General features: G+C 42.2%; 1 protein-coding gene across 2 annotated transcripts in view; it reads right to left on the minus strand.

The window, feature by feature from the left end:
• The window catches only part of PALS2 (protein associated with LIN7 2, MAGUK family member), a 131,676-nt gene extending 114,431 nt beyond the window's left edge, over nucleotides 1-17,245 (minus strand). Inside the window, exon 1 of one of the 2 annotated variants that reach the window (XM_040259767.1) lies at nucleotides 16,956-17,245. The gene's annotated coding sequence lies outside the window, so the exon portion shown is untranslated. The remainder of the gene's footprint in view (nucleotides 1-16,955) is intronic. The other variant, XM_040259768.1, reaches the window with a different exon arrangement.
• Nucleotides 17,246-20,827: the final 3,582 nt, after the last annotated feature.

Genomic DNA, 20,827 nt, shown 5'->3' on the forward strand with positions numbered 1-20,827 from the left:
GGTTGCAAAGAGTCGGACACGACTGATCGACTTCACTTCACTTCACTTCACATCCTGACTACTACATAATTGCTCTGTACTTTTGCTTTTCCTCCCTATTCTTTTCATACACAGAGTAGCTAGTACAGCTGACCCTTGAACAATGGGGCTTTGAACTGTGTAGGACCACTCAAACATGGGTATTTTTTAACAGTAAATACTACAGTACTACCCAATCCGTGGTTGGTTGAATTCACAGGTACCAAGGAACTCTAGATACAGAGGGCCAACAATAAATAACCACAGATTCCCAGCCCCTCCACTCCACTCCATCTACCATGTCATTCAAGGGTCAGCATATACAGAGGCATATGGCACTTGTACTTTGCTAAATGATCAATATGTTTAAATCAACATCAAATTGAGGTAGGCTAAGGGAAAAAAACTGGTTCTTAAGGTTTTCACTTATCATTGTAAAGCCCTTATAATTATAATACCTTTTAAAATACCTGTTTGTATGCAGCTGTTAAATGTAATGTTGTAGGTATGGCAATCTTTATCTATAAGCAGGGATAAAATCATTCTAAAAGAAATAACTCCTACCCACCTTTTCCAGGAGTCAAGTATTTCATTTAAATAAACTTGTCTATCCAAGTGGCTTAATGGTAAAAATCTGCCTGCAATGCAGGAGATGTGGGTCTGATCTCTGGGTTGAGAAGACCCCCTGGAGGAGGGCATGGCAACCCACTCCAGTATTCTTGTCTGGAGAATGCCATGGACAGAGGGGCCTGGCAGGCTACAGTCTATAAAGTCGCAAAGAGTCAGACAAGACTGAACAACTGAGCACGTGTGTGTGCGTGTGCACACACACACACAAAAAGAAAGATTACAACAGTTTTAAATAATGTTAAAAAACCCTTGCATAAAAAAATGAGAACATTTAAACATCACTAGAATAAAACCTGGACTCAAGAACTAGCGCAACCCAGACCTAGGACCTGAAGCACATGAAAAAGTCTTCTTACAAAAGAAAGTACTTAAGAAATTACATCAAAAGGCCCTCAGAATTTGGAAATCAAAGTGCATCTAATCAAAGTACCCAAGATGCACATGCTCAGTCGTGTCCAACTCTTTGCGACTCCTTGGACTGTGGCCTGTCAGGCTCCTCTGTCCGTGGAATTTTCCAGGCAAGGATACTAGAGGGGATTGCCATTTCTTTCTCCAGGGGATGTTCCCAACCCAGGGACCAAACTTGTATCTCTTGCATCTCCTTGTACTGGCAGACAGCTTCTTTACCAGTGCGCCACCTGGGAAAGAAAGTGGAAACCGCTCAGTCGTGTCCGTCTCCTTGCAGCCCCTTGGACTGTAGCCACCAGGTTCCTTGTCCATGGAATTCTCTAGGCGAGAATACTGGAGTGGATTGCCATTCCTTTCTCCAGGGGATCTTCCCAACCCAGGGATCAAACCCAGGTCTCCCACACTGCAGGCAGATTCTTTACCAGCTGAGCCACCAAGGTCCCTAGCGCCACCTGGGAAGCCCAAGACCTAGCCTGAGGATATGAACACAGTAAAGAAAACAGTGACAATCAAGTGTATTGTAAGCTGTGGGAAGAAAGTGCATTAATAGAAGGCAATGCCTGGTCAGATTTGCAAAAAAAGAAATAATAAACTGACACGGGTCTTTAAAATTGCCCAGGGAAAAACTGCTTACTCCCATACTCCAGGGCTACTCAATCTTGGCACTACTGGCATTTTGGACTCTGTTATGGGGGGCCGTCCTATGAATTGTTCAGTAGCATCCTTGCTCTACTCACTAGATGCTAATAAACACCCCCTATCCAAACTGTGATAACCCAAAACTTCAGATATTATCAAATACCCAGTGGGAGACAAAAGCTGTCCCCTTAAAGCATCAATGGTATATTCGAAACAATGTGAATCAAGCTAATAAAGTTTGATACTTCTGCCATCAAAATCACCTCACTTTTCTTGATCACAGTAAATGTCTTGTATTAATTTGGCTTTCATAGCTCAGTTGGTAAAGAATCCACCTGCAATGCAAGAGACCACAGTTTGATTTATGGGTCGGGAAGATCCTCTGGAAAAGGGAACGGCTACCTACTCCAGTACTCTGACCTGGAGAATTCCACGGACTGTATCATCCATGAGGTCGCAGAGTCGGACACAGCTGAACGACTTTCACTTTCAGAGGAAGTATGATCATGGCATGGTTGTAAGAGGTATTTGCTATACAGTTTCTTTATTCTTTTTTTGGTGAATTAAAAAAAAAGTCAGAGAGGAAGACCCATGACTATACTTTATATATGCTCTCTGATAATGAAAGTCAAATCTTTTTTGACTTCTCATACTTCCCCACAACTTCTAACACTGAAGTATTTTTCAGGCACTTGAGCACTTTTAAATTTTAATATTCCTGGTTTAATATTTTTATCATCTTCCTCAGTACTACCAGTGTCTTGACTTTGTTTCCCCTTTTCTTAATTTTTAGTTCCTCTGTCCCTCTTTTTCCATGACAGGACCCACCAGCATCTCAATTATCATTACAGTAAATACTCTCCCTTTGAAAGTTAATAGTATACCATGAAAGCCCAAATAAAATTTGACTTATTAATATCCAGGTAAGTGGTCTCAAAAGAACTTTTTTATCCTTTAATAATGAAAAGGGTCAAATATAGTTGAGAACAGCCTATTGAAATCTAAAGAATATAACAACTTATTTAAAAATAAGAAATTAAATGAACCTTTTAAAACAAGAACAGGGCTTATCTTGGGAAAAGATCCCCAAACTCTGAAAAATCCAGGGACTGTCCTTTGCCTAGGAATTCCTTGAAAACTTCAAAATACCTCTGTATTCCATTTAACTGGCCACAGTGAACTCACAATTTCACTATTAATATATTCATCTTTTACTCCCCATTTTCTCTGCCACCTCTGTCTTCCAAGCTCTCGCTGCTTCACCTTTAAATTACCACTGCAAGCCTTCTCCTACTGTTCTTTTCTTCAAGGTAATTCACTCAGTTGTCAGACTATCACACAGCTCATGTTAAATTATCATTTTAATGACAATACTGCATTAGAAAAATAGGGCTTTCTGCCATCTGGAAATGCTTACATTTCTTTTAAAAACTGAGCTTTTCATCGATTCAAGTGAATTCCTCTATTCTCTAATACAAACTCTCTGTCCTAACCACATTGATCTTTTTACTTCCTATACTTACAACCACACATCTCATTCCCACCTAAATGCCTTTATTCATGTCCAGTTCAGTTCAGTCGCTCAGTTGTGTCCAACTCTCTGCGACCCCATGAACTGCAGCACGCCAGGCCTCCCTGTCCATCACCAACTCCTGGAGTTCACTCAGATTCATGTCCATTGAGTCGGTGATGCCAGCCAGCCATCTCATCCTATGTCATCCCCTTCTCCTCCTGCCCCCAATCCCTCCCAGCATCAGAGTCTTTTCCAATGAGTCAACTCTTCACATGAGGTGGCCAAAGTATTGGAGTTTCAGCTTTAGCATCAGTCCTTCCAAAGAACACCCAGGACTGATCTCCTTTAGAATGGACTGGTTGGATCTCCTTGCAGTCCAAGGGACTCTCAAGAGTCTTCTCCAACACCACAGTTCAAAACCATCAATTCTTCGGTGATCAGCTTTCTTTACAGTCCAACTCTCACATCCATACATGACCACTGGAAAAACCATAGCCTTGACTAGATGGACCTTTGTTGGCAAAGGAATGTGTCTGCTTTTCAATATGTTATCTAGGTTGGTCATAATTTTTCTTCCAAGGAGTAAGCGTCTTTTAATTTCATGGCTGCAATCAGTATCTGCAGTGATTTTGGAGCCCCCCAAAATAAAGTCTGACACTGTTTCCACTTTTTCCTCATCCATTTCCCATGAAGTGATGGGACCAGATGCCATGATCTTTGTTTTCTGAATGTTGAGCTTTAAGCCAGCTTTTTCACTCTCCTTTCACTTTCATCAAGAGACTTTTTAGTTCCTCTTCACTTTCTGCCATAAGGGTGGTGTCATCTGCATATCTGAGGTTATTGATATTTCTCCCAGCAATCTTGATTCCAGCTTGTGCTTCTTCCAGCCCAGCGTTTCTCATGATGTACTCTGCATAGAAGTTAAAAAAGCAGGGTGACAATATACAGCCTTGATGTACTCCCTTTCCTGTTTGGAACCAGTCTGTTGTTCCATGTCCAGTTCTAACTGTTGATTCCTGACCTGCATACAGATTTCTCAAGAGGCAGGTCAGGTGGTCTGGTATTCCCATTTCTTTCAGAATTTTCCACAGTTTATTGTGATCCACATAGTCAAAGGGTTTGGCATAGTCAATAAAGCAGAAATAGATGTTTTTCTGGAATTCTCTTGCTTTTTCTATAATCTAGCGGATACTGGCAATTTGATCTCTGGTTCCTCTGCCTTTTCTAAAACCAGCTTGAACATCTGGAAGTTCACAGTTCACACAGTGCTGAAGCCTGGCTTGCAGAATTTTGAGCATTACTTTACTAGCGTGTGAGATGAGTACAATTGTGCGGTAGTTTGAGCATTCTTTGGCATTGCCTTTCTTTGAGACTGGAATGAAAACTGACCTTTTCCAGTCCTGTGGCCACTGCTGAGTTTTCCAAATTTGCTGGCCATGTTGAGTGCAGCACTTTCACAGCATCATCTTTCAGGATTTGAAATAGCTCAGCTAGAATTCCATCACCTCCACTAGCTTTGTTTGTAGTGATGCTTTCTAAGGCCCACTTGACTTCACATTCCAGGATGTCTGGCTCTAGGTAAGTGATCACATCATCATGATTATCTTGGTCGTGAAGATCTTTTTTGTACAGTTCTTCTGTGTATTCTTGCCACCTCTTTTAATATCTTCTGCTTCTGTTAGGTCCACACCACTTCTGTCCTTTATCGAGCCCATCTTTGCATGAGATGTTCCCTTGGTATCTCTAATTTTCTTGAAGAGATCTTTACTGTTTCCAATTCTGTTGTTTCCCTTTATTTCTTTTACCTCACCTAAAAATATTGTTTTTTTCTTAGCTATTCAATATCTCACCAACTGATGACCCACTTCTTTCTTTTTTATAATCAAAGTTTTAGAACTAAACACATCCTAGGACTTTTCTCAAAATTAATCCAATCAAATGAGTAGCAAGTCCCCCTCTACAGATAAGAATTTCTTTTCTTAATCTATCTCAGAACTTACAGTCTGCCACACATGATAAACCACTACTTCTGTGCCAACTTCTGAAGTTTCCTAATTTGTTCAATAATAAATACTAAGAATTGCCTAAGCTCATGGGCCAATGCTTGGCTGAGGGGATACAAAGACCGTTTCTTCCCTCGAAAAACTTTTTTTACTATGTGAAATTCCAGTATATACACATATTCATGGATTTCCTTCTGGTAAACATTTCTAGAGTGTAACCAATTCTAAGTTGCTGTTTTTGGAGATATTTTTGGGAAAGAAGGAACTGCAGGTTTGCAAGATGAAAGAGAAGAGAAATAAAGAGATGGCAGAGTAGGAGTAGAAGATATTTGCAGGGCCCTGCTAAAAGAGATAGAAACAGAGACAAAACACATCTCCAGCCTTCGATCTAGAATCACAGTGTGTTGGGAAGGAGAGAACAAAGATGAGAAAGGAAGGACCATCAGCCACATCAGTGTTCCACTCTGTCACATTCCGACATGAACTGGCATGAAGTTACCAGAGCTGGAAAGGAACTGTAAATACCCATTTGGGTATAGAGAGCAAGCCAAATAAAGGTTACTAAAAGCTTATTTTTTAACCTCAAATATTCAATTTATGCTATCTCTAAAACAACAGTAACCTTTAAGTGAAAATAAGAAAAGCGCTGAATAAGATACACTAAAAATTGCTTCTTATGAATTATGAAGCATTTTCTGTTCCCCACCAACCGCAAGACTGGAAATTCTGAAACATTTCCTTGAAGAAAGTAGGGGAAACTAATACCTGATATTTCAAAACTGCATAAAATGCTGATAAATTTGATATAGCTAATGCTTTAACTGGGAGGACATTAAAGCTTATAAGATTTCTTAAAGGTTCACTCACAATCTCTGACTCCTTGGCCTGACATCCCCTGTAACAGCTTAAATTCCTTCAGGGAAAATCTCTCTGCCTTGGGATTTTCAAGAACCCAATGCTAAGGATGGTGAGGGCATGCTGTGATTGATGGCTTTGCCCATTTGCCTCACAGTGTTCCGACCTTCTTAAAAAATGTGGCTTAATATTTTTCATTTATCCCTGATTACAAATGACAATTAGCAGTTTAAAACAGAAAATACCAGAATCAACTTATACAAAATCATGCATGGCTATCATTTAATTTCTAAAATAAGCAACTTAAATGAATTAAATTTCTTTTAACTCAGCTACCTAAGTTACTCAGTAGACTACCCAAGTATACCAAAATCTCAGGTAGAAGGATATTTAATAGATGAATAAAAAGGCAAATAACTTTACATAAAATGAAACTTCTTTAAACATTTCATTATATGTAGATATACATATATATTCTAGGTAAAATAAAAAGACAAATCCACTTGAAGACAGTGACACTCATCCCAAAGACTAAAGGATTCCTATAATATGGTAAGGAACCATTATGAACATATAACAAGTATGGTTATTTTCTTCATTCCCAACTAAATGTTACATTTTCAAACACTACTTACTTCTTTAGATTTTAGGGGCAAAGCAGAAAGAAAATTCAGGATTATGTGAATTTTATAAAAATTTTAGATCATGCTGGAAGGAATCTCTGAGGTCACATAATCATCTTTCCACCTAATATTTAACTTGCCTTTTTAAACACACTGAAATGTCATATAAAAATAAGACTTAGTAACTTTAGTTAATAGCACATAACTTATTGGACTACTTTAAAAGCGGAATTCTTCTAAAAAATATTTATTGAGACATAGTTCTTATGCTGGAAAGAAAAATGTGAAAAAATGAATCAAGCTAAGGCAACTGAAAATATGTTTATTCAACAAATATCCACTGAACATTTAACACTGTACCAGACAGTAAGAGAAGGAAAGGATACTGACATTTACTGACTGTCCCAGACTCTGTGCTAGACACTTTGTATTTATTATCCAATTAAAACCTTACACCAAGCCTACAATGTAAGTATTACAACCCCTATTTTAGAGATGAGGTATCAATATATCAAGTTCAACAGTAATACCAGGATATGCCATCACACTTATTATTTGTACCACACAGAGCTCTGTGTCCTGGACAAAGTAAAAGAGATGGAAGTTACAAAAACTGGAATTACAATCCACATCCCTAACTCACTTGCTGAGTAAGAAAATAATAAAACACCCAGTATCAAGAAATTGTGCTATTTAACTACATAAGAAACTGAAAATATTTTGCTAGTAAGCAAAACACCAAATAATACTTGTTGCAGTTAATGAAAAGTAAATCAAGCATTAATATGAATAGCAATAAAGTATTTATGCAATATCATATAATTTATAAAGTTATTACAGTATTAAAACAAAATTTTCTAAAACTTTCAAAAATCTGAAAGTAACTATGAAATTAGCTCTATGTCACATGAGAAACTATTTAAGTGAGCTACAACTGGAAGAAGTATTTGCAATATATTAGAGTAATTCTTTTCTGTACAAAACAAAGATTTCTTTATATACACACACTATATATATATTATGTTTGATACAAGACCACCAGAGTCATATTGTTCTTTATATGAAAGCCAAATTGAATGCTTTGGAGAGATCCAAAGAAAGCAAGTGACAAAACAATAATACAAAAAAATCCAAATTGCTGTATAATTAAGTATAAGGCAATGATAAACAATCGAGGAGTCATAAAACACTACAAGGATCCTGCACTCAGATTCCTCCACAAACTTTTAAGTTCTTGCTCCAAAGCCAGAGCAAGTTTCTATAAGAATATTGACCCAGAGCTCCACTCAAAAGATACATACTCAAGAAAATGTTAGTGTGTGCATGTGTATTTATATTTTGAAAGTGAAAATGTTACTTAAGGTATATGTGAGTCACTTATTATGACTCTTCACTTAACCAAAAACTACCACCAGACATAATCAAATCATATCAGAGGGCTTTACTCATGTGCTAGCTAATACAAGGTTTTTCTTCAGGAGTGATATACAGGAAACTATTTCTAACAGTTACGTGTAGGACAAGGCTTTTCAGCCCCAGCACTATGACATTCGCGCTGGATAACTCTGTGAGGGACGGCCCACCCTGTGCATTGTCTGCAGTATCATGCCTGGCCTCTGCCTGACAGATGCCAACAGCAACCCCCTCCCAGTTACGACAGCCAGATGTCCCTGAGGGAGTGATGCGAGGGCAGCAAAACCGCCTCTGAATAAGAAACGCTGATGCGGAGAGGAATGAGGATGGAGAAAGAGACTTTTACCAGTCCTCCTCTGAATTATCAAAGTGGTAGGTTGAATAATGGTCCCCTAAAAAACATCCATGGCTTAATCCTTGGAACCGGTGAATGTTACATTATTTGGAAAAGGGGTCTTTGCAGATGTGATTAAGGATCCTGTGACAGGGAGATTATTCTGGAGCAAAGGGGAGCTCAAATGCCATCATACATGTCCTTATAAGAGAGAGGCAATGAATGGTTTCTCTCTTTTTTGCTCACACATAGGAAAAGGTGATGAGAAGAAGAGAGCTGAGGGAGATTTGAAATTCTGCCTTTGAAGACTGGAGTGATGCAACTACAAGTCAAGGGATTCTGGCAGGCACCAAACTGAAGCAAAGAACATAGTCTCTTCTTGAGCCTTTGGAGGGAGCACTCTGATTTTGGCACACTGATACTGACTTCAGACACCTGGCCTCCAAAACGGTGAGAGAATAAACTTTTGTTTTTAAGCCACCAAGTTGGTGGCAATTTGTTACAGCAGCCACAGGAAACTAGCACAATCATATAAGGGTTTCAATTTGATTTTTAAAAAACTGCTGATGAGCAAAAGAGATAATGTGTGGACAATACTCAGCAAAGTTCCTGAAACATAGTAAGCATTCAAAAATACTGATGCCATTATCGATATTCAGCCAGCTATGTATAAGCTTCAAGCTCTTGGTAGCAAAAGGAAAAACTAAGGATGTTCAAATAGTAAAATGGGAATATATGCACAAGACTTAACAGTGAAAACACATGAATCAGCCCCTCTTAGAATGTGTATTTACCAGCTGTGTCAATGTTGTGCTATAATCTGTCCTGTACTGGAAAGATAAACTGGATGAGACCAGCCAAGACAGCTTCTTGGGGGAGGCAAGCGTCAATATTTTTGAGCAGAAGAAACAAGTAGGCAAAGAAGGGGAAACAATGAAAGTGGGCAGAGCAATGGAAATCAGTCAGATGTTTACAGAGCTACCAATCTGCCCAAAGTAGAGACCAAGGTAAGACAGACTTTCTGAGGTTGTATGTGTGTTACATCGCTCAGTCATGTCCGACTCTTTGCGACCCCATGGACTGTAGCATCGGTCCATGGAATTCTCCAGGGGAGAATACTGGAGTGGGCTGCCATTCCCTTCTCCAGGGGATCTTCCCAACCTGGGGATCAAACCTGGGTCTTCCACATTACGAGCAGATTCTCTTCCATCTGGGGCATCAGGGAAGCCCTTCTCAGGTTAGTTACCTAAACTAAAGGACCCTAAAAGCTATGTTGATTGATTTGGTTGTTGAAGAGAATACTTTATAAAGTGGATTATTTTATAAATATTGACTCTTGGGGATTCTGAAAATAGAAACACGCTCTGGCTCCATACCAGACATACTAAACTAGAATCCATTGGTTAGACATAACTCTAAAGGATTCTTACAAGCCACTTAGGTAGAGAACCCCTGTATCAGAGTCAACTCATGGCAGAAGACCTACAGAATTAAAGTATCATAAAGTATATAATGTATTCTCAAAGTATGCATTCAACTACATTAACAGCATTTTCCTTGGTTAAAACTCCTCCATCGCAAAGAGTCGGACACGACTGAGCGACTGAACTGAGTCTAGGCTATGGTTTTTCCAGTGGTCATGTATGGATGTGAGAGTTGGACTGTGAAAAAAGCTAACACTGAAGAATTGATGTTTTTGAACTGTGGTGTTGGAAAAGACTCTTGAGAGTCCCTTGGCCTGCAAGGAGATCCAACCAGTCCATTCTAAGGGAGATCAGTCCTGGGTGTTCATTGGAAGGACTGAGGCTGAAGCTGAAACTCCAGTATTTTGGCCACCTCAGGCGAAGAGTTGACTCACTGGAAAAGACTCTGATGCTGGGAGGGATTGGGGGCAAGAGGAGAAGGGGACAACAGAGGATGAGATGGCTGGATGGCATCACTGACTCGACGGACATGAGTTTGAGTGAACTCCGGGAGTTGGTGATGGTCAGGGAGGCCTGGTGTGCTGTGATTCATGGGGTCGCAAAGAGTCGGACACGACTGAGCGACTGAACTGAAGATGTGGCCCCTCCAGGTTCCACGAGACTTTCTGTAAATTCTTCACTCTTTCCTTTTCCTTTCCTAAGCATACGGCCCCTGATCTACTCAGTCACCTTCCTCAGTTTCTCATGAAATTTTCTAGAAAAGTACCAGGCATTTCAGTTGCCCACCCTCCTCTTTCCACATTTCTCCAACACAGTAAAGATCTAAAAATATTTTACAGAGCACAGGAACCATGTAAAAGTAAAGTTCCCTTGATATACTATATAAATAAACAACTTACAAAAGTGTTCTATGGCTATTTATTGTAATAAAATCCTAAATACATATATTAAGTGAAATTCTAAATCATTTTTTTTTACAAATTATTTCCAAAAATGTAAAATTATGAAGTAGTTATAAAAAGCTCTTAAGCTAAGTACTACTCAGTTCAATCTTTCCTTGAAAATTACTAAGAAGCTAACAAAGTACAAGTCTCTGAAAAGATACAAAGTTAATGGAAACCTCACTGATTTAGAAGCAAACTTCACCAGTACTAGGGAGGATGAAAAGGTGATCTGAGAAGGGCAATTAATTATGATCCTAAAAGCAATCTCCTGTGTGTGTCTTGTAGGGGAGACGGGCAGAGATTTTGCTGGCTTTAGCCTGCTGCTGCTAAGTCGCTTCAGTCGTGTCCGATTCTGTGCAGGTCCATAGACAGCAGCCCACCAGGCTCCCCCTTCCCCGGGATTCTCCAGGCAAGAACACTGGACTGGGTTGCCATCTCCTTTTCCAATGCATCAAAGTGAAAAGCGAAGGTGAAGTCGCTCAGCCGTGTCCAACTATTCGAGACCCCATGGATGGCAGCCTACCAGGCTCCTCTGTCCATGGGATTTTCGAGGCAAGAGTACTGGAGTGGGGTGCCATTGCCTAGCCTGAGCTTATTGCATGATTAAAGAAAAAAAGATTAAGCAATACAAGTTAGTGTTCAGATAAGCTCTTTCCTCTTCCCTAACACCTACAGCAACTTATGCGTCAATTCAGTTCAGTCGCTCAGTCGTGTCTGACTCCTTGTGACTCCATGGACTGCAGCACGCCAGGCCTCCCTGTCCATCACCAACTCCTGGAGTTTACCCAAACTCATGTCCATTGAGTCAGTGATGACATCCAACCATCTCATTCTCTGTCATCCCCTTCTCCTCTCTCCTTCAATCTCTCCCAGCATTGGGGTCTTTTCAAATGAGTCAGTTCTTCACATCAGGTGGCCAAAGTATTGGAGTTTCAGCTTCAGCATCAGTCCTTCAATGAATATTCAGGACTGATTTCCTTTAAGATGGACTGGTTGGATTTCCTTGTTGTCCAAGGGACTCTCAAAAGTCTTCTCCAACACCACAGTTCAAAAGCATCAATTCTTCGGTGCTCAGCTTTCTTTATGGTACAACTCTCACATCCATACATGACTACTGGAAAACACAGTTTTGACTAGATGGACCTCTGTTGGGAAAGTAATGTCTCTGCTTTTTAATATGCTGACTAGGTTGGGCATAGCTTTTCTTCCAAGGAGCAAGGGTCTTTTAATTTCATGGCTGCAGTCACCATCTGCAGTGATTTTGGAGGCCCCCCTCCAAAAAAAAAATTAAGTTTCTCACTGTTTCCCCATGTATTTGGGTGCTAGAGAAATCTATTTACTTCTGGGCCCAGAAACAGGGAAATTTTAGGAGCCATATCTTCTGTTAAGAGGACTAGGAAGTGGTCCTCCACAGCATTAGAAAACATGAAACAAATGCGCAGGGAAGAGTAAACAGAAGAGATGAAGTGTGCTCCGCTGGCGCTGGAGTTCCAGAGTCCCAGCCCTGGGATTCCTTTAGACACTTCTGCATCTATCTTTATAGTAAATCTCACTTTTTGTTCATACCAGTACCAGTTAGAATGGATTTCTATAACTTATAGCCCAAAGTGGCCTACTTACTACAACTATCTTACTACAACTACCATTGACTCATATCATTTCATAAAGGAACACTTTAACACCAAAGCCTCAGGAGGAATAGAACCTCAGATTTTTTTATATTTAATGACAGCTGTGTGCCAGGAACAAGTCTAAGTTCTTGAAATATACTGTTAAGACAAGAGAGATAAAAATCACGGCTCTAATGGGGCTTGCGTTCTAATGAGAGTATACAGATAACAAAATAATATAAAAAACAAAGTCAGATATGATAAACAATCTGCAAAAAAAAAAAAAAAAGTAATGGGATAAGGAGAAATGAGGATGGTGCCATTCTGACAGGGTGGTTCCACAGTAATGCTTATCTGAGAAAGTAACTGAACTGAAAAAGAAGTTACTGAACTGAAACCTGAAATGATGAACAGGAGCCACTGCGTCACGTTTTACGGCAATTCCAGGCAAAGGGAACGGACCTAAGTCAGGAACAAGCCACGGCATTTCTGAGCGGAAAAAAGAAGGGCCATGCAGATGGAATACGGGCTTCCCAAGCAGAGCAGTGGTAAAGAATCCACCTGCCAGTGCAGGAGACAAAAGAGACTCAGGTTCGAGCCCTCAGTCAGGAAGATCCTCTGGAGAAAAGAAACGACAACCTCCGCTAGTACTCTTGCTTGGAAAATTCCATGGACAGAGGAGCCTAGTGGACTACAGTCCGTGAGGTCACAAGTCAGATATGACAGAGCACACACGCCTTGGGTAGATGGAAAACAGTGAACAAGGGAGAATGCTACAGACGTGGTAAAGGAGCAACTGACCTAAGAGAAAAAGCTGTGAGTCAGTAAAGTAAGTAGGAATCAGACCATTATAGGAACTAGTAGGCAGAGGAAAGGATTTGAAAATAACTTGAGCTTTATGAAAAACTCACTACATTGTCTTTCTCATTTTGCTTTGCAGACCATTAGAAATTACTCTCCAAGTAGTAAACACAATGTTGAGGTTGGCCAGGAATCTGCATTTCCTCAGCAGAAAATATCTCTTATTGTAGTTATGAATTTTAAGAAAAAAAATGTGAAGCCATTGTAAAAATGAAGAAACTAAGAAAGGTGATAGAAACTACTTCAAATTCTATCCTACTCATTATACAGTGAATAAATCTACTACAATCAAGATTTTAAGAAGAATTTATGTTCTTTATAAACTACTATAAAAATAATGTCCTTTGTTCACTTATTAGTGAATTGGACACTAACAAAGGTAAATACTGTCAGAAGAGAAGACTGGGAGCTAGAGGTTTTCCTGAATAGCTTCAGCTTAATGGTCAACAAAGTTGTGAGTTTTGGTCTTATCTCTATTACTGTGATAAAGGAGAAACTTCCCCCATGTGGCAAAATTAAGCACAAAGGATGCTTCAATATCTCTCCCTCTGAAAGCTTTTTTAAATAAGAGACCAACCAGTTTAAAGAGGTTTGGATATAGTACACCTCAGAGAAGAGTGGTATTCTGTCCAGATTTTTCCAGACAACTAATTCCTATGTACACAAAGCAAGTAATTAAGCCTGCACTGCTTCTAAGATTAATATCAGTAAAGTCAGATCTTTGAAAGCTCTAATATATTCATGAATCTCTTCTTTTACTGCGTTAGATGTTTAGCTAGCCCATGTAATACAGACCCAAAAGTAAACTGTTAAAAACACAATTTATAGAGAGAGGTACTTTTTGAGTATGGTGTGATTTAAAGAAATAAAAGTCATTTAGACACCTTGATCAGGACTGGATTCTAAGTGCATCTTCCTCAACATATTTCCAGTAGTTGGGCAAAGTGCCCAGGAATGATTAGTAGCAGTGTAGAGAGAGGGATACCAACAACCTAAATTGTGACGTCTCCCCCCAGCGGTCACATACAAATAACTGAAAGAGTGAGAAAACCATTGCAGCTTCTCCAAGACTGACAAAAAACAATCTATGCAGAATCTGGTACTTACAGAGAAGAAATCAAATCTTTAATTCAGTGCTAGCACCATATCCGTAGAGAGACTTCATATGCTTTTCTGCTCTTATGTTGTTCATAAATGTGAGCACTATTTTTGGAAGGAAAGAACCTATAGGTTGTTTTCTCAGTACATTCTTTTTTTTTAGGAATAATTTAATGATATCCTCAAATAACCAAGTATTTTATCTAATGGAGAGGTGTTCATCCCTCCTGAAATAAATATCAGGACACCCATTGCAAGTCAACCACATCTACCTGAAGTGAAGTTCTGAAACAAATTTGGTCACTTACCAAATGAATCATCTTGTAAAGAAAATTATCACTAGTGCTAAAAACCTAAGTCTAACTGGCAAGACACTCTTTTTATAAAGCCACCTAACTAGGTAATTTATAATACAGCAAGCGACACAAAAAGTACAAATGGGTTCTCTTGCCCATTTTAATATTTATTTTCTTAGTATTTTTATAGTTAGGTAGCCTTTGACCGCCCCTAATCCTGTATTATTTGTAACTCTCAGCAAAAATATGCTATTACTCACTTTCAACAAAGTTTGGATGTCAAAAAATGTGAAGGGTATCTAATTAAAATCTCGGTTGTCTTGTGCTAATCATTTATTAAATGGTAAACTCTATAAAGGGGTAGTAAACACTCTAACAACTTCAATTTTCAAAACAGAGCACAGATAACATACACAGAGCCTCTCAGTTATGATTTTCTTGGTTATCCCAAGCTTAAAAGAGAGAGTGGGGGAAGGAGCTAGAGTATCAGGCTGTGTAGTCTTCTGGAACAATTTCAGCCTGAAATGGGACTCAAGAAAAATGCAAACTGCTCCCACGAATGTTTAAGAAAAATATGATTCGTCAAGAAAAAATCCAACAGTTGGCCTACCGAACAGAAAATGATTCTGTCTTATACAGAGCTACCAGACTTGCATAAGCCCCCAATTTTTCCAGCGTTCCAGTTTCTTTCCAGTAAAGAAAGAAAAAAATTCATTTTGAAATTCCAAGCGGAAAAGGAATTGAGTGAGTAGCATCAATTAGAAAAGGACAAACACATCCCAGAATGTTTTTTCATATTTAGTGTGCAATCTCTACAGGACAAAAACAGAGCCATTATAAATGTTACCACTTGTATATTATGTAACCCTAGTCTAAACTAAAAGAAGCATAGACCTTAAAAAGTAACACACTGTGCCAATGTATACTTAAAACATGAACTTAAATATATGATAGATTTCAGATACAGATGACCTTAAAATGACACAACCCAAAAAAGTTCTTTGTTTACTGTAATCAGGCCTCAGAAGACTTGACTATAATCAGGCCTGATACAATACTACTTTGAGGTCCGTCGTTTACACCAACGTACCGCAACCATCTCCGCATTGGTACCAGCGTGTTACCTCACCTAAAACAGTCGACAAACAGAAGTTTCCGAACGACCATTCGAAAGATTTCACGGGAAGAAATGGCTGCTAAATCATACGCCAACTGAGGAGCATTTTAATGCACCTCAAATGTTCCGAGCCATATAACAAGACGACCAATTGAGAAAGCCTCAAGTAAAATTTCAACCATCCCCAAAGGCATGGAAGAGGAGTAAAACGCGGCTAGCTTGACCTTAACCGGCTGTTTGTAAATAATGCGGTGAATTTTCTGAGCTTCCCCATCAGCCTTCAATTACCTTCCTCTCCTACCCCCGACCCCTCTTAACGTGCCCCAGCTGATGGAAGTTGAATGGATGGAATCTCCAGCTTAACCTCAGGAGCTGGGGAAATGGAGACGTAACTCCCAAGAAAGTGTTAAAAAGTCCTTCTGCAAAACACACCCCATCAACCAATCCACATCCTGTCATCACACCGACCATCGGCTCCCTCCTGGCCCTCCACCTCGCCCAAAAAAGCACCCCCACCAAAAAAAAAAAAAAAAGCACCTTTTTGGTTCCAGACCAACGTACCCAGAATCGGAAAGCACTGCCTCAGCCGCAAACGCCTCCGGAGTAGCGTGTGCTCGGCCCACAACCACTCTGGCCAAACTGGAGTCTCGTGCCTCGGAAGTGGCAGCAGTACTTGCCCAAAGCCTCCTCCCCCAAGAACTCGGAGCTTGGGAGGCAGCGAGAGGCCGGTGGAGCCGCCCCCGCTGGGGACCGACCCCGAAGGTGTCTGTCACGGCCACAACCGCCCCCAGCACGGCTCCTCCATTCAAGTCTTAACGTCACTCCCGCCGCAGAGGGTGCCGGCGGCCGGAGGGGGCCCCGCACCCCCAGCCCTGCCTCCGCCCGGGCCGCGCCGCGGAGCGCGTGGCGAGAGCGGGGCGCGGCGGCATGGGCCAGACACGTTGCCGCGCTCGGCCCGCCCGCCAGGAGCCCGGGGCCCGGCAGAGCGCGCCCCTCCCGCGCCGGCCGAGCGGAGCAGCCCCCGTCGCCCGCCCAAGCCCAGGTGCTGAGGGGGCGGGGCGGGGTCCCCGCGTGGCGCGAAGCCACGAGCAACAGGGCGCCCCCCGCCGGCCCGGCCCGGCGCGCGGCCAGACCGTTACCCGAGTGACGTGGGGGCCCCGGCAACTCACCGACTCGCACCTCGGCTTCCTCCGCGCCGCCGTCGCTCCTCTCCGCCCGCCGCCGCTGCTCTTTCTCAGCGGCAGGCGTCACCGAGCAGCCCCATCTACAAACTCGCGGCTCGTAGTTGGGAACTGGAAATGCGGCTCTCACTCCCCTCCGCCTCCCTCTCCCTCCGTCCCCTCCCTCGCTCTCCACTCCGCCCGGCTCAGGTCGCCGCCGCCGCCGCCGCCGCCGCCGCCACAGCCGCGCGCGCGGCTAGGCTCCCCTCGGCCGCCCTCCTCCTCCTCCCGCCGCCGCCGCCGCCGCCGGGGCGCGCTCCCTCCTGGCCTCGCGCGTGCGCCGGACGCCGGGGAGCGCGCGCTCGGGCTGGAGGAGGCGCCGCCGCCTCCGGGAAGCCGGGCCCCGCCTCTCCGGCCGAGGCTCCGCGACCAGGTGGGGCCCCCTCCGAGCGCCCGCAGACTGCGCCCGGGCCCGATGCGCCGCCCGCGCTCCGCGGCCTCTCCATGGTGTCCCCGGTCCTGGCCCCGAGCCGCGCCTGCGAGAGGATCACCAGACCCAATCCGCACCGGCCCTTCCAGGCCGAAATTGCCGCTGTCATTCAGCATTTACAGACGAGCAAGATACTCCCCCGGGCGTGAAAGAGGCTCCCCAGCTCCTTTCCAAGAGTTTACATTCAAAGAACCCACCAGCCGTGGGGCACAAAGGATAAATAGACCTCGAAGAAAAGCCTCCGGATAGTGTGCCTCCTCCTCCACACACACGCCCCTGGTTCTGATGTGTATTTGGCAGGTTCTACAGCGCTGACGAGGTCCTTCATGTTCTCCCAGCCCAACCAGGGTGATTCACACCCGACGAAACGGACGGACACTAGCTATTTTCCTAGCACCAAGGTTCCCGTGGAATTCCCAGTCGGCTTCCAGGACACTCCCAGGACAACAGTTGTTCGGACCCTCCCAAACACCTGGTCTTCCCAGGCCTCACAAGTGGGAGCTGCAGCATTCTTTCCACCTCGGCTCCGCAGAAAGCATGATGAACTGGGATAAGTGTCCGGGTGTGCAGATGACACATTTTGACAGGAGTGCAGATTTAATTTTTCAGTTGAAAGGAACTGAGCAATGCAGTGCAGCAGAGTCTCGGGCTAGAAAAACACAGCGAGGCAACCAGAACTTCCAATTCCTTTAATATCTATCTAATCCCGAGAGATCTGTGAACCCTGGGACCTGTGATGACGGCTTTTGGCAAAGCTGCTGTGTTCCTCCTAAAACTGAAGAAACCATGATCATGGTATTTACATTTTACAAAATGTTTATTGCAGTCTTTTCAAACTGTATGTAGAAAGTGCAAGTAAAACTTGACAAGGGAGGAACATCACATCAGGGGGCTTCCTCCCTGCAGCCTTTCCGGGCTCCTCTCGGGCACAGTTCCACTGAGCTGCACAAACAGGCATTTGATAAATGTTTGCAACACGGCCCTGTGGATTCAGAGATGGACTTTCAAGCTGTGTTATCCACCCCTCCCTCCCAATCTCTGTGAGTGTGGCTAGTCCAGAAGGGAGTGAGAGAATGCTTTGGATGAGGGGTATTAAGAAGGCCCAGTCCCCCCAAACAGTGATTTTTCTCTTAGCCTCAACCAAGCATCAAAGATTAATTTACTTTTTCATAAGGATCATTAATTTTGCAAACCAACATGCAGGGGGAGTTTGTAGACTATTAATTTAGAACCTTCTTTCCTGGAACAGCAACCCTGAGGAAGGAAAATTGGAAGCATTTGAGGACACCTGAATGTACTAAGGGATTCAGAGTAACTTTGGGCACACGTGGAGCCTCCCTCCCTTGTGGTCAGCAAAATGAAATGAAATAGAAGGTGCCCTGGGCCCAAGAGTGATGTAAGGATGGAGAAGGAAAGAATGGGGTTTCTTTTCTCAGAGATCAGCGGAACTTTCAGGTCTTCTTTTTCTGCCTCCTTGCTTACTAGATCCATAAGCGTCCCCTAGGAAGATACCCAACGGCTCATTCTTGCTGCACCCTACCCAGACTGGCCAACTCTGATTCTCTTCTTCCTTTTGACCTTCAACCTCATCCTACCCAGGGAGTGCCCTGAGTTCCTCTGAGGAAGAGGTGAAGAATGTCATTTCTGCTGTGTTCCTCATCCCTTATAGTACACTTATATTTTCTCCAGGGTCTTCTGGAAGCAATGTACTAACTTCCTACTCCACACCCCACTCCCTGAAAATAGGATGACATTCACTGACCAAGTTTTCTGGAGGGAGACAGGAGTCTCTACCCCTCAAGTCACAAATGTAGTCCTCCATGACTTACAGCTGGGACCAGTCCCGGCCAACTCTCTTATCGCTGCATGTACCAGGAACCCAGTTCATGGAAGCAGGAATACAGGAACAATTATCTTTTATAATTCCAAGTCTTTTCACTATGTAATGACAGCTATTACATGGAGGCTTATCATGCTTGTAAGTCTCAGCCTCATCCTTGGAGCCAGGAAAATGGTTTTGCTCTACATTTGCCTTCGATTGCTTCCCTTCAGGATGCTCTTGGCAGGGAAAGTTCTTTTCTAGCGCCTATTTTATCAAATATGATATATTATTATGAAACACTAGTTTTTATAAATAGTAGTGCCACATATGACATTCTGCCCTTCCCCTAAACTTTGAAGATGGGACATGCCAGAATAAATTTAAAGTGATTTAATATGAACATTGGAATTCTCATTATTGCTTTCCAGCTCACCTTTCTAAGAGGTCATCATTTCTGAGACAAAACCCATCCATTTCCCATACCTGTTACAAATTCTTTATTTCAGGAAAGGGAATGTTATGATTGAAAATGATGAGGAATTCTCTTAATGGTTTGACTTTTCATTTTCTTCAAGGTTACTCTAAAAGGATCATAATTTTGCCAGCCCAGTATCTCTCCTAACTGTAAATCAATTTAAAGTCTGAATTTTGATTCCTAACTCCAGACCATCTATCATTGGCTTTATTTCCTGCTTCAAATATAAACAAAAGCTTCTATACTTTCAATATGATTTTTTTTTCTCTTCTGAGTGGCTTTCATACTTCAGAAATTGAGAATTTTGCTAATAGCCCCAAATCTTAGCAAAGCAAGTCCTGCCTGCCTGTTTTTCAACTAATCCATCATATTAAGAATGGTGATGCTCTGGGAATATAGCTTTGTGAAAAATTGCAACTGACATGCACCACAAAGTCCAACCAAGCTTCCCTCCAGAATACTTTATTTAGCTTCCCCCTTTTTATCTCTGTTCACAAAGCTAGGTCAGATTCCAATTTCCAGCCTCCTTGCTAACCTTTCTAATTCTAGGCTCTTGCTTGCTTACTTGCAATTTTCCCGACACTTAGAGCAGTACCTCTTACTGTGGGCTGTTTACTGGAGTCATTCAGAGAACTGAAACAATCAAAAAAGACAAAAACAACAATACTGATGGCTTGGTCCCACCTCTAGGTTAAATCATTTTGCCCTACAGCCTGGGGACCAGGATTTTTCAAAGCTCTCCAGGTAATTCTAATATGCAGTCAGAGTTAAAAACTACTGAAACGAGTCATCTTCCAAACATTTTATACCAAGTCTTTTCAGAATATTGGGGTGCCTCCAAATTACCTCAAGTAATCAAATTAAAATACCTAATCGTATTCCATAAGACTCTTTGCCAACTGACTAGAATAGTCCCCTTTCAAAACAGCTTAAATTTATCTCCTTCCTAAAGCTTCCCCAGATTAGTCTCACCTGGCTGGCTAAAGATTGCTGTTCCCAATTCTCTGAGCATTCCAACTGGCAATGGTTTACAAGCCCTTGGACCACAGTTGATTGTGTGTATTATTGTTTTAATCTCGCTTTCATAGATATCT

Source organism: Oryx dammah, unplaced genomic scaffold (genome assembly GCF_014754425.2).
Source record: "Oryx dammah isolate SB20612 unplaced genomic scaffold, SCBI_Odam_1.1 HiC_scaffold_18, whole genome shotgun sequence".
NCBI lineage: Eukaryota > Metazoa > Chordata > Mammalia > Artiodactyla > Bovidae > Oryx > Oryx dammah.